This window comes from Rhea americana, unplaced genomic scaffold (genome assembly GCF_003343005.1).
Source record: "Rhea americana isolate MKP2758 unplaced genomic scaffold, rheAme1 scaffold_146, whole genome shotgun sequence".
Classification (NCBI taxonomy): Eukaryota; Metazoa; Chordata; class Aves; order Rheiformes; family Rheidae; genus Rhea; species Rhea americana.
In genome coordinates, this window is record NW_028185550.1 from 765,059 (window position 1) to 780,086 (window position 15,028).

Sequence of the window (15,028 nt, forward strand, 5' to 3'; positions counted from 1 at the left end):
CTATGGGTAAATCCATCACTTAAACACAACAGGATGACGACGGTGAAAGGATTCAGAGATAGCTGCAACRTGAGCAATTGTCATTACAGGAGCACTTTCAAAGTAGACATTTTCAAATGRTTTTATGATTTTACTAGCTAACTCTCACTGTAGCCAGGTAGGCTCAAATCAAAGTCTTTCAACCTTGGTAAGTTTGGGCTAAGCCTTTATTGATGGAAATTCTCATGGAAAACATTTTCTCATGGAAATTTAATTTTCTACATTTAAAACTATATTTCTTGCAGATGAAGTGAGTATGCTTGTTCATTGTGAGGATAACAATACAGCCAATGAATTACATATGCCTGGGTAAACTCTAAACACACAAACCTAACATGGAATATAAATCTAAATGTCTTGCACATGCTATGCAAATTCAGGAGTCTTCAATAGGGCCCTGTTTCACCAAGGAGCTGATTCCAGAAAAGTTTGAAAAAGCAGTGGAATAACTTTAACATTATTAACCCACATAAAGACTCCTGAATATAGTACAAAATCACTCATGTTGATATTGGCTCCCCCCCGGAAAGAAAAAGAGATCAAAGTTTTTTTTTCCCCTGAAAATATTAGCCTGGAGTTTGTTTTCAGATCTTTAATGTAAAATTGCATTTATTTTCTATGTTTTCAAGACTGAGGAATTATTGTTACTCCAGTTCAGTAGGCCTTTTATAATCAGTACATATACTTGCATTTATTTAGCTACTTCTTCTGAATGTCAAGGAGATGATTTTCCCTAAAGAAGTGGAGGATCATTTCAAAGATGGAAATATCTGAATGAATTACACTTTTAGAAATATTCATGGATTTGTTTATAAGGTCAGACTCCGACAAAGTGTTTAGAAGGGTTTTAGTTGGTAAGCTAAAGTTGTGTTGAAATAAATGCCTGAATCTTGATGGTTTGTTCATTTTTCTGTTCCAGAATATTGTATTTTTTATGTGCACTATAATATCAGGTTATTCAAATTAATAAGATGAGAATACTGGTTTCAACAAGAGCAGAACTAAAGCTGTTTTTTTCTTTTGTTTTTTAGAATCTTACATATTGACTTTTAATGTAACAATTTCAAAATAGTGCCTGTGCATTCCTATCAAAACAGAGAGAGTTATACTGCATCATAATAAGAYGCATTTGTTTTTTACAGACAAAACCCTCAAACAATGTATTCAAATATATCTTGAGTTTTTGCTTCAGATTTTTGTTCATCAGGGACCCTGCTGACTCTGGGATTTTGTACAGCCTAGAGAGGTGTATTGTGGCTGACTAATCTGCTACAAGTCAGTGCATTGATACACTCCTTAGACAAGCCCTTACATGAGGCAAAGGGATGTGAAAAAGCTTTTTCGTTTCATTCTTTTAACTAGACTTTCTACCTCCTCCACTTACCAAGAGTGGGTGGGAATACTTTTATCATAACTTGCTGGTACTGCCAGTATCAGTGAACACTGGATCCTGTGCGACACCAGCATTCTGTTCAGCTCTGCCTAGAAGAAACGCTGTAAGTTATCCTGGTTCCCCAGAGACTTGAGGGACAGCTGGAAAACCATTGGACAGTCCATTTTTCACGTGGCTTGAGAACTAAAGGGGGGCACCTCCATCCAATCTTTGCCTGCTCTTTCCTGCCTAGAAGAACCAAAACAGTGCAGGCAAAGGCGAGAGCCAGGATGGCTTCTTTATTCCTTCAAAATTAAGACCGTATCCTGCAGTCATTGCTTTAGAGGGAGGTCTTCTCTGAGTGAGGAATGCAGCACAAAATGAGTTCCTTACGCCAAGACATTAATTGCTGTTGAGAATATTTACGAATGGGCTTCTTTAATGAAGTGATTTGTTGGTCCTAAGTAACTGCTTTATCGCATCAAGTCCACAGCACAGGAAATCTAATGTGAAGGTTTGGTCCCAGCAAAGTATGCTTGGCTTGAAGAAAAGAATCACACTTTGGAAAAAAGGAATAATGGAATGTTAAATTAGTAATGGCTTTTGCAGCTTGTTTGCAGTTTGATCTTTCTATGCTGTAAAAATGATTTTAGTATTTAATTTCTTAAATTAAAGGGGGCTTAATTTGTACCTTTGCTTGGATCATTTTTTAAAGAATTTATTCTGCTTGGAAGAGTTTGTTTCTTAAACAGAAGAATAATGTTACAATATAGGGTCTGCATGTGGCTGCCAGAAGCTCCAGCTGTTGGTAGGAGGATATTTTGAGCAAGTGTATAAATAATGTTAAGACTGACAGGCTTCCTGGAATCCTCAGAGAAAACATAGCACAAGCTCTCTGAGGMTCTTACCTGTCCCATGCCTCCAATCTAGGAAATCAATTACATGTGTATTACCTTGACTTTCATAGGTCTATTCACGTGCTCAAGGGTTAGAAAAATGCACATTTGCTTGGCTAGATTGGAGTCATACAGTTATGTGTGCGCTGCTGTGGCTGCAGCTCATGTAAGCATACCCAGACTATATTTACATGAAGTCTCACGGCTGTTGCAAGTAATACGGACACAGGAACTTGTTGCTCAGTGTGTGGCACTARGATCTGGCTAACCTGCACTGAGCTATATACTGCTTTAGCCATACATCTCAGAGTGTCCAGCCAGCTCGTTCAGGTCACAGCTTGCAGGTATATTCAGAGTGCTTGAAATAAATGAGATGCTGGTTCAATACTCACCCTATACTGTATCACTGGAGAGCAGACCTTGTTGGGCCTACAAGGGGAGAGGAAGAGTTATACCTTCTGAGATTCTGCTGGTAAGTGTTTCCGTACAGTTGCCTCCTGCCTTGCAGGGATCCTTGAATTTCGCTACGCTTTGGCTCATTTGGTTATGTTAGATATGGAATGCTGGTATCATTACTGTTCACTTTCWATGGAAGGAAAGCTGAGGTCCAGAGAAATGAAATGTTTTGCACAGGGTCAGGAACAGCAGAGCTGAAGTTTGAATCCAAGCCTCTTGAAACCATGCCAGTACTTCAACCACAAGGCCACCATTCCTTCATAGCATATTTTCCTTTGACTGTAGCAACTTTTGCAGCTGGCTGGCTTTGTAGAGCAGATCCAAAGCTCACTGAAGTCAGTAGAAGTCCACTTACTGATTTCCAGCAGTCTTTGGATCAGCCCCATTAGGTGCTTTTTTACTATACTCTAGAAAGACTAGTTCAGCCTTTTAATATTCTCTTTACCTGTCTTGATCTTGTATTAGGGAAGCTCTGTAGTTTGAGATTAGAGTTGTTCATTTTACCTTGTAAGGACTCTGGTAACTGAAAACGCTGATACAAACAAGGTTATTGCTCCCATCTCCTCACTGGAAATTTCTGCTCCCTCAGAGCACAGCTACATAAACAGCTGATTTGGCATTTAGCACAAGGGAAGGAACGGAAACGCCTGGCAGGGTGGTGGGAATGAGTTATTGGAGGTGATGGGGGAAGGGACAGAGCCTTCGAGCAGAGCTACTGCTGATGGAAGAAGCTGTGCTGGATGCTGAATCCACTGTTTGTTATGGCTGCAGTCTCTTTGAAGAGATGGGAACTATCAGATGTGGGTGGGAAGCAAGCTCTTCAAGTGTTAATAAAATGTTATAATTAGTGTCATCACTGATCACCCAGTTAGTATTTAACAGCTGTGTGTGAAGATTTCTTTTAATTCTCCAGAGTCATTATTATCCCCTTCCATCTCCCCAAACTTCAAAAATAATGGGTGGGAATTCACTGTTTTTGTATATTCCCTTCTTTCCCTATGCAGCTAATACTCCTTGTTCTAAGCAGACTTGCCTTTGCTCACAAAAGATTTTATCCTGTTCTTTATGAAATCAGTGGCTAAACTCCCACCAACTCTGTGGTGTGGTTTTGTTAGGCTTTCTTCGTGGCAGAGGAAGAAGGCTGGGCAGAGCTGAATGCAAAGTTGAAGTGCATCAAAATCTCTCAAAAACTTTAGTTGCCTTTCTGCTGACTTTACTCTGGTTTTGACCTTACCCAAAGACCACTGAAATTGTCATTTAGATGAGGTTGTCTTTTTTAACTACAGTATTGTGGTCATCTTGATTTAAACTTATATAGACACTGGCTAGAAACTCAAATGTGTTCCTGGCAGGTCCTCTGCTTGTTCGTTAATATTTGCTGARGACCCTGGAGTCTGAATTCATCTCAGTTTGCATTAGGTTCTTCATTTAATTGCATATATTAGAGACCTAACCCCTGAGTTGGCCTAGGATCCCTCTGTAATCAGTGAAGAGAAATAGTTACTTCTAGAAAGCAATTTAGATTTTAGACTTCATGGACCTGCAGTCATTTCCACTATAGGGAACTATAGGGGGAGTTCAGTAAACTCCTAATTTAGGCAGTTCAGTGAAGTGCCTGAAATTAGACAAGATGAATTTGTGTGCTGGTGMCTAGTGATTTCTCATGGACCTCACTCAACTTTCATGGAGCTCCTTAACTACAGATATATTGTTTAATAAGGAAAAGAGAAGCCTGTGGGAAAATGAAAAATATCAATAATCACAAGTATTTACATCTGGCAATAAAGTTTTAGGAAAAAAATCAGTACAGCAGCTTGTTGCCTTTGAAACATAATACTATTAAAATGTTCAACATGAAGTTTCTATTTTTAAAATAGCAGTTGAAAGAAATGCCCAAGATTAATAAGAAACTAAATTGAAACCACATTGGTTCATAGGTAACATAGACAAACATTGAGTTAATGGGGAAGCATTCTTAGGGGAGAGCTGTTCATGCACTCCAGTTTGTGCCACTGCTTGTTTATTTTTTATTTTGTCTTTCTTAGAAAGCAGAAGGGGGTAGAAATACCAGCCAATTAAATCTTTTATTTCCTTTTTTAGACTGTTGTTCAGTCCAATTTATTAAGCTTTCTGAAACAGCAGCCTGTGTCTACTACTGCAATACACAGGGAGTCAGCAGTATCAAACCATTCTCCAGCAGAAGTGGACAACAGGCCTGCYGGTGAAAAATCTCTAATACAAGCAAGGAGACATGCAGTGCTTATGTGGAAACTGATTAAAGGAGATGCTAACGTTGTGCTAGTTACGTGAGAGGGAGAACCCACCAGAATACAGGTGCCAAGAGAGATGGAGATCTCTGTCCCTCTCTCTTGCCCTAGGAGAAGACCCAGTTTAGAACAGACACCTATCTAGCAGCTGGCAAAAAAACAGGAAAAGAGTTGCACCTCTAAAGAARAGTTTACAAAAGCAGTTGCAAATAGAAGTTTGTTTGAAGCTGACAACAGTGCTGTGCTAATAACCGTAATTAAAGCCCTGGAGGACTTGATGGAATCTAATACTTGATATTAGATCAAAAAAATGAGTTGGAGAAGAAAGTAGGGTGTCAGTAGGTTGGACTCTGGAAGAATAGCTTTGRTTTCATTGGCACTGTAACCATTTGCACCATGTGAAAATCTGGCCCGCTGAGTGCAGTGGAGTTAGATGATTCATGCCAGCTGCAGAGCTGTCCCATATGGTTTTTATTTTCCTCACATTTTTTTTTTTTTTTTAAGTCCTAGGGGAACTGACTGTGTGGTAATAGTAGAAAAATGAGCACTGAAGGACCTGTTAGCAGCCTGAAGGAGAATATGCAGAGAGTTGTTTGGCTCATGAATTGTTAGCAGAGACACTGAATGTTACCAGCAGGCACTGCATGGAACTGAGTATAGAATAAAGTTCTGTGAATAAAGTGCACGGAGTGTCCAATGTATATTTGCTTAGGGGAGATGTCTGTAAAATGTTAAAGTAATAAATGTATTTTGTACATTTATATGTGCATTATTGCCTTATATTAATACTCAACTGTAGGGTCTGTATTTCATTAGAGGTTTGAAACAAAACGTATCCTTATGGAGTTGAATTATCATGTGGTATTAAGGTTCAATCAACAGCATACTGAAGATAGCAGGGTGCTTGCCAGGAACTGTGGCTTATGCTAGTGAAGTGCCCCAAGATACTCACTATGTTCATAAAATCGGCTAGGGGTAGTTCCTGCCTCGCACTGTTTGTGGTGACATGGGGACGCAAGGCGCGGGCAGAGAGGAGGAGGCTTGCCCGTGCTCCTGCGGCGAGGTGTCAGGCGTGAGAACAGAACCGACAGCTCCCCGGGACGGAGGGGCAGGAGAAAGCCAGCACCATTTCTGCTGCTCGGGGAAGTGGAGTAACTCTCAGGCAGCTCTGGCGATGGCCCCAGCCTCCTTCTGTGCCAGTTTGAGCACWGTACATACTTCCCGAGGCCAGTTTTCTGGCTTACTCCTCTCGGGCTGTGTAGGCATTTGATTTTCAGCTGAACCCTGCATGTGTTGTAGCAGTCTGTAGGTCATCTTGGTTTTGGGCTCACAGTTTCTTTTATGAATTGTACATCTTTGATGATGGAGATTGTTAATGGGAATAGAGTCATTGATGAAAAAGCATCGAGGAAGCCAATGCACATCTGCAGAGGGATTTGCTGGTTTTTAACAGCAAAACCTGAAAACCTTTCCAGCTTATAGATATGATTGCTCTGCTTTTGTGTGGGAGCAAGGTACATAAGTTGCAAAGCTTCAAGGATATAAGCTCCACAGAATTCCAAGACGAATGACGGGAATACAGGCACAAACTGCCAGATGGTAGGCCTGTCAGTTATATCTTTTTTCTGACAGAAGTTGTTCAGTATTTTTTAAAATAAAACATCAAAATTTTGAATGTTAGAGGGAGAAAAACCGTTTTTTTTCTCATTTATCTAATGTCTTATTCTCACAAATGGTGAGTTTCTGTTTATCCTAGCACTGTGGAACCCTATTGAGTGCTGAGTGTTGCTGCTGAAATTGTTTGGAAAATCTACTTCTCTGTTGAAGTAAATTTTTGAAGTTTCAGCATTTGCTTGCATACTCCCTCAGAATCCAAAGCAACAGTTAGACTCTCACTGTGCGGTGGATATTCCGAGAAGTTTCACTTTAGAAGCATTTTTTATTCTGAAATATGGAAATCTGATATTTGATAATACCAAATATTATATTATCATATAGCTTAATAACTATAGTATCAAATAAGATGTAACAGTATATATATGATATATGTTAGGATTTGTTTTCGTATAATACGTATATGTTGAAACAATGAAATACAATTATACAGTGAGAATAAAATATATGAGTCAAAATTAACTCAGAAAGTTAAAGCATTTAGCTGAAATCAGTTTCTAAAGAACATTTTGATTTGGAAAAATGACTTCTCTTATGTAAAACTACTTCACCAAAATGCTCCTAATTTTTTACCAAGTTTCATTATTATAAGTGAAACCAGTGGTGCCCTACAATTTCCATTGTAGTAACCTCTAATGCTGTTAAACTTTTACCATGCGTGCAGAAATCCTGCATGTTGAGATCTGCTTCAGGCTGAATTTCTTTGGAAATGATCAGCAGAAATGATTCAACAATTTCTGAAACTGAGCACAGGGAAGAATATATTATTTTACTTACATTAAAATATGATACAGCTGTTTCAGAAGAGCCTTACAAAGGATTTGAAATGAGAATGATCCTGGGATGGTCTTTTTGYCTCCCATGTGACTGTCTGCTTTAGTTTGGCCGAGGCATGAGCTTGGGTAGTATCTCGGTTCACATCCGTTCTCTGTGTTAGAGCTTGGCAGCTAACTSAACCTGTGCCGGCGGCGTTCAGTCCTGTTCAGCGCTGCCCCCGCGAAAGGCGCACGCGTGCCTTCCCCAGGCTGGCTGCACCGGGGCTTGTGCGTGCTGAGCCGGGACGGCCTCTGCAGTGTCCTCGGCAAGGAGCACTGTGGCCTCTTGCTCCCATCCTCTCATGTCAGCAGCCAGTGGAGGGAAAGGAGGGGCAGCCTGGCAAAAACGCAAAGGGGATGGCACTATGAGTCAGGAGCTAACAGGGATTCAAAGAGTGAGAAGACTTGAGGAACACGGGTGGCAATTCACAAGGAGTGAAAACACAACAAGGGAAATCAGATAGGCTTGGAGGAGGAAGGGGCAGATTAATTTTATCCGAGTAAGAATTTACTTCTCCCCACATCCAGAACTGAAGCCAAGGCATAGGCATTTTAAGATACCTCTTGTGTGAAAAATAGCTGTGAAACTAGTTTGTCAGAATCCATCTACAGCCACGCAGGGGTATGGGCTTTGTTGGTGATGTTTTTGCTGGAGACCTTGAACCCAAACAATGCTGAGTGAAGGAAGATTTGGGGAAGGAGAAGGAGGGATTATTATCTTCCAGTGTCATCTCAAGCTGCTCAGGGCAGGGAGGGCTGTTCTGAGCTTCTACAAATGTCCCATGAGGAGGATCCATTCTGTAGTAGGAAGGTGATACTGGTTCAGCTGCTGAGTTTGCAGGGAGTCTTGTGGCACACAGTAGGTCCACAAGAAGTGAGGAAAGGAAACAAAAGTGTCCTTTAAAAGGCTATTTTCCTTGGGAAACCAGGCAGAAGCATTTTCTACTTTAGCTCCCGTTCTGCCTCAGAGCACTCAGAGGCAGATGAGAAATTGGTGACTGATGGCGTCCAAATGCAGGAATTCTGCAAGGGGCAGGAAAGCCTCAAAGCATGTTTGAAGAGGAGCTGTTGCTTTTCAGAACCATCACTGTTTTGCTAAATGAGATGTGAAACATCACTTCTCCTTCCTCTCTCAATACACCTTTCTTCCATCTGTTGTCTTTCTTTCTCTCTTTTTTTTTAATGACTTTTGCTGTTTGAACATACAGGAAAAGTTTGGAAGAGAACAGTAGTTGAAAATACCCTATGTTCTTGATTGATCTTGTTAGTTAGTAATTTCTTTTTGCTAAGGAGAAAATCAGCTAGTCTGTAGAAAAGAGAGTTTTTTATATGAGACATCTCCCATTCTTTCTATTTGGCCTTAAACCTCAAATCCAAGTTTTAACACAGCATTGCAGACTTGGTGAAATGATGTTCTCTTTGTTGCCAAAGAGAAGTCAACAATGCCAGAGATCTAATCAAGTGGTGACACGAAGGACTAGAAGAGACGTTTATGAACATGGAAAAGGTAGTTCTCATGGCTCTCTGAGCCAAATGGCTGTCCAGAAATAAGGTTTCAATTATAAGCAGAGCTAAAATATGTTTACATTAATGACAGATCCATCAGCTGAAACACAGATACTCTAACAAGAATATATATAAAGGGATTATGTGCATGTTGTTAATTCATTTGACATAGCTGCTTATTTGAGTTTGGTAATTAAGATGGTGACCTATATTGGCTAGAAGATTGCTACATTGAAACTAAATTTTTACAAAAAATTTAGCATTGTAATATTTTTAAACTACTGGATACTAAGAAAAAGTTCAGAATGTTGAACTGAGGTTCTTTCAAAAAGAGGGGGAGAGGTTAGTAACATATGACAGATTATCAATTTTAATTCAAAATGGGGTGATTTTTCAAAATAGAAGATGATGGCTGAGTACCTAGTTTCTCTGAAAATCTTTAGAACGCATTTATGGCTAATTTTTCATCATTTTTGAATGGAAGTACTGTTCCTTCCACATACCATTTGGAAACATCATGCCAAAGCAGTTGGGAAGTCATCTGCTCCTTCCAGACTTGTGCATCGACTGGAGCATGTAGCACATGACTGTACAAAGCAGTGAATGATAGTGCAGATTTAAACAGGCCAGACAGGGGAGCAGAAGTTCAGGAATCAGATGGTTTCCTGCAGGCTGTGTGCTGGTTGATGGTAAGACTGTACATAGGTGACACCAAGATCCCTTGCTCTTTTATCCTCCCAAGTATTATGCAGAACCAATTTGAAATAAAAGTAGGTTGTCTTTACCAGCCAGCAGTGAAGACCATCAGGTCCATGACAGAGGCATGTCACGTATTTGTGGGTGTTATGTTCTCATTCTAAAGAGGGTTCGCCTCACCTCCTTTAGATGTCTAGAAGTTGTTTAAGTTAGTGTTAGTCAATCTGTGCTTCCTTCATGCTCAACAGGAGAGATTCTCCTCGAACATCTCAGGATGGAAGGAACATTAGCAGCTTCCCTGATGGTGTAACCTGCTGCTGCCTCTTTTATCATTTCCTGCTCTCTGTGGAAATTGAGTACAGTGAGTGCATGAGAATTGGAGGTCAGCAGTTTCCGAGTTTGTTAAGGTAAGTGTCAAAAAAAAGCCATGTTCAAAAAAAGCTCTACATGCAGAAAAATTGTCACGTGACACGGGCAGCTTGCATAATGTGCTTGCATTGTGTTCAAGAAAAACCTGACTTTAGGCTTTGTTGGATGCAAGTGTGGATGCAAGGTATATCTGCCGTGTTGGCAAGGGGACGAGCCTTTTGTGCTCGTTTGTATACTGCATTGCAGAAAGGCCGAGACAAGAGTTTTCAAGTAACGTTTAAGACTCACATTACCAGTCTACCGGGCTGTCTGCCTTCTCCCACTTTTGTGATATTTACAGTATAAATATAGAATATTTCAGTAATAGCACTGTATTGACGCTCAGGAAATCACTGCAAGGAACAGGGGAGACTCTCCTTCTACTACAATACAAAAGACTATGCACTGATGTTGTTTTAAATCAGGAGGCACAACATACTTGATTGCACAGGGACTTGGAAGCATTTACGAGCTTATGTAATGTATCATTCATTCTCCCACTTACTTTTACCTAGCACCTTACTTTCAGCTTGTTACTTCTAAAGAGGATGAATTCTTCTTTCAGAGGGAGCAATTTTTCTTCAGAAGATACTGATTTAACAAAATTAAAAACATTTTGCAATAATTTAAACAATTTCTTCAATTTTGGGGGGAAATTACTGAAATAGTCAGTTTCAGAAAGGATATACTATTTTGTTTGCTCTTGGTTTTGTTCATCATTTTGACCTTAGTAGAACAAGACAGCATCACAATAAATACTTAATGTTATTTTATTTTTCTGAAAAATATTCCAAGATTTCTTTTCTTTTCAGACCAACTTGAGATGAAATCTGATTTCCCCATACTGGACTACTTTGTGGGAATCCTGGTGCAGTCCAGGCATTAATTCCTGTTTATAATTCTCCCTCCTGCAGGAAGGATGAACTTAGCTCTCATTTATTTTTAGTGTGATTCCAAGCTTGAAACACATCTGGGCTTGCTTTCTCCTTTTGGCTTACATATTGTCCCAAGAGGCCTGTCACTTCTGTACTGGCTCTAAATGTGGAGTGGAATGTAACCTGGTTTTCCAGAGAAGGCTGCTAATTACAGCTTTAATTTTATTGTATTTAGGAGGAGACAGATATCCAACCTTTTTTTACGTGCAACTACAGATCTGAAGAAAGGCATGATAGCAGATAAGGTGTGTTGACAGACAGAACGGTCCATATGGCAAATTGCCCATCATGTGAGTAAAACCTGCTATTGATGACCCATTTGAAAGGATAACTATTACTATAACTATATAAGTAGCTATGTATAGGTATATATGTATATACACATATTCATTACATATACACACACAATACACGTATTTGCTTTAGGAATCAATTCCAAGAAGAGTTTACAAAAGAGAACAAAAGGTGTGTTTTATATTATTCCTGGGTACACACTTCCTTATGTAATACATGCTTCATTTCCACTGGGGACTGCTTGAATAACTTACCAATGTATAAGCAATGCAACTTAAAAGAAACCAATTGGAACCTAAGTGCCTTCTCGTAATGCCCCCAGTTTTGTAATATGCAAAACCATCGCACTGTGAAACAACAGAAATGAGCTATTAGTAAACAGTAAGAAAATAAAAGCAAGGAGCTGCTCTTAGCTGTGAATACTGCAATAACTATTTTCATTTTGAAAAGCTGTAGTTTTGGTAGTTGCAAGTTGTTGCAGCTCCATTGCCTTGAAAGTGAAACCGCTGATTTTTATCAGTTGAGTATTTGTCTTTTCTGTATTGGTCTTTTATTCAAAACTCTTGGACCACAGTGCATTAGAAGTTGCTGCAGCAAATTTTACCATAAATATTCAGGTTCTGTGGTGCTTTATTCCTTGAGTAATGCTATTGATTTCAGAGGCTTAAAAGTACTCAAGAGGCCAGATTCCTCTGGAACGAGGAAAAGCTGATCAGTCTTGAAACATGGTTAGTGGGAGTATACCACAGTCTGCTTTCCAGTGTGGAGATGAACTTCATTGCTCTGGCTTCACCTCTGTTCATTGCTCCGTGCACCATGCCAGGCGTTCTGGGCCCAATACGGTGCCTCTTGAAATCAGTAGGAGCCTTTCCACTGACTTCATMAGGCATTGGGTGTTCAGGGATCTTGAACCAGATCAAATAGCAGCTATTAATGTAGCYTGGCCTTCTTCCAGCTTTAGTTATTGCCTATGGTGCTTACACAATCTGTTTGGTATATAATTTTCTCTCATTTTATAGAAGAAAAAGAATGACTCAAAGCCATGCTATGCCATTTGGTATTTTTGTTTGTATATTGTCACTTACCTTTGTATTCAATGAAGATAAATCTAGAAACCATCCATTCACCGACCCTTTCTATAAGTCTTGATGTTTACAAAAGCTGCTGTTATAATTTATGATTGTCCAAAATCATTAAAACAATCCTAGGCAATGTTCATGCCCTCTTAAAGTACTCATTTTTCAAAGCAGGGATAGATTTTTGGTGCTGTTTGAAAAACCAAACCACCCCCCTCAAAATCTGAAACATTTGCCCACACCTCAAAAGCTCAATGGAGAGGTCTTTTTTGGTATTTCAGGTTTTCTGTGTTTCAGAAAAGGAGCTGGTTAAATATTACCAATTTCAAGACAGTGCCAATCTTTTGCAATTAAATTTCAAGCAAAGGGAAGAAYAAAAAATACTTAGAAAATAGTTAAGTTTTTTTGCATATCTATGCATTTTATTAAGATTTGAAGAGCAGAGACATGGTTGATAAAGAGCCTATGAGTGTCATACGCATATGAATTTGYGATTATAGGCACTGTGTGCATGTTCTGCACTACTGATTGAAGAAAGCAAGACCACCACCATCTAAACGAAGTTTGCTAGCTCTCACCACACTAGGAGTTTTCTCCTAGCTCCGTTTCCACCAACAATTGGTCCTACTTTCCACTTCTTTCCTTTGGTTATTTGAACTGAACAGGTGTTTCACAGAAAGACTGAAGGCTTACAGCTCTAATCTGTTTTTTTGCAAATGGATCTTTTGTATTGTCTAGTAGCTTAATAGTGAGGGGTGAGGTGCTTAAAAAAATAAACAGTGAATGCAAACAGTGGGAAGGAAGGGGGAAGCAGTGAAGCTGCATGTGGTTGAGTGAGATGATGTCATTTGTTTAGCAGTAGTGATACAGTAGTCAAGAGATGCTATGAGAGGAAAGGCTCCTTTWAAGGAAATAGTGTTGTATAACACCGAGGACTATTATACCACCAAGCATGAAGCAAACCACAGAATATCTACTACTGACCAATGAAAAAAGTTCATTGCTTTTGAAGCCTTGAAGCTCAGGTGCGGAGAAAGAGAATAGGGGTTCATTGTTAAGGCAAGGCTCAGCACTCCCTTTTGTTCATTCTCCTGGCCCCCTCCTCCTTTGGCACTACAATAATAATATCTTGTCAGTCCTAAGCCATGTTGGCATAGATCACATTCACTGATGGATGTTCAGTCCGTGAATATACTAAAGCAGGTTGTTTCTGTTGATGTATGTCTTTGCAGACTCCTCTAATGGGAATGTAAATAAATGAATCCTTCACCAGTAATTTCTTTCACTGTAGTCCAGTTTAACCCCTGAGTGCCTCCTGGAAGGGAGGCACTCGAAAGGCATTACTGTGTATTACTGCTTTTGTCTTTTTCTTGAGTTTTATGTATTCTGTTTGCAGTCTGAGTGTGCAGGCAGCTTTGTATATGTTGATACAAGTCAGGCACTTAGCCATTTTTAAAAAAATGTTRTTCAGTGAAATGAGGTTGAGAAGTTAAGACAGCCAGTCAGGAAGAGGGTTCTAATRGCCACTGAAACATTTGAAAAGTTTCTTCGTGATTTCACTAGGAACTAGATTGGATTCAGAGAAGTGAAGACAAGTTCTTGAGATTAATTTCTTTTAAACTGCGAGAACTGGTTTGCATGGGTTTGTGAATTGTAGAATTAGAATGTTTTTTCTATCTTCTCACCAGTATGTAACACCACAGTGGTACATGTCCTTCAGAYATGGGAACTCAAGAACATCTTCAGAAAATTTTCCAGAATGAATCTATTTGTCCTTAATGACAAACCAAAAAAAGRGCTTTCAGAGAGGAGATGAGGTCTAATGTATCTCTTCTCAACAGATCTTTTCCTTTGTGGGATGGAGAGTTTTGAGAGAAGTTTCACATTGTTTTTATAGGTCTATTCTGTACTTCACAGTGTTCATACACACAGTTTACATATGCCGTTGGAAATAYCATCTTCCATAACCCTGCATTTAAAGAACTATTTAATGAGTACTGGCCAAACCYCATTTTCTTAAAATCTACACTTAAAGTAAGGAAGTCTCTTTTCCAGAAAAATTGGTATACTGGCTCTAATGAGCTTCTGGTGAAGATGGAAAATGAAGGTAACAGGGCTGATACCATCAGTATAATTTCMATTGTCATTTGGAAAAACTGAGAAAGAGATTACAGTTTCAGTCCCATTTTCAGACAAATCAGTCATGGAATTTTATGTTTGCGCAGTGGAGACTGAGAACAGCAGAACATCATACAACAGCAGAAATGCTCACCAAATGCAGAGCTCTATATGATATGATCAGTGTAACCTGTAACAAGTTCTTGTGTTGGGGCAACATACAATCATTGTATTATAAATCCAGAATGAAGACAATTAAAAACAGCCTTCTCAACAGCCTCTTGTATTTAGGAGATGAAAATGCCAGATTTTGCCAGGAGACTAGCTATTGAGAGACATCATCCCTTCCAAAAATGCTCTTGCTAAATTTCATCTGTTCTGGAATTGTCAATGCAAATGTACTTACTGAAGGATATATATATATGTGTGTGTGTGTGTATGTATGTATGTATGTATGCATATATTTTAACATGAAA

At 39.3% G+C, this 15,028-nt stretch overlaps 1 long non-coding RNA gene across 1 annotated transcript in view; it reads left to right on the forward strand.

Moving 5' to 3' along the window:
* Positions 1–11,343, forward strand: part of LOC146599121 (uncharacterized) — a 109,038-nt gene extending 97,695 nt beyond the window's left edge. The window contains exons 3-4 of the long non-coding RNA XR_014895106.1: positions 9,970–10,128; positions 11,240–11,343. This is a non-coding gene — a long non-coding RNA (uncharacterized LOC146599121). The remainder of the gene's footprint in view (positions 1–9,969; positions 10,129–11,239) is intronic.
* The last annotated feature ends 3,685 nt before the right edge of the window (positions 11,344–15,028 follow it).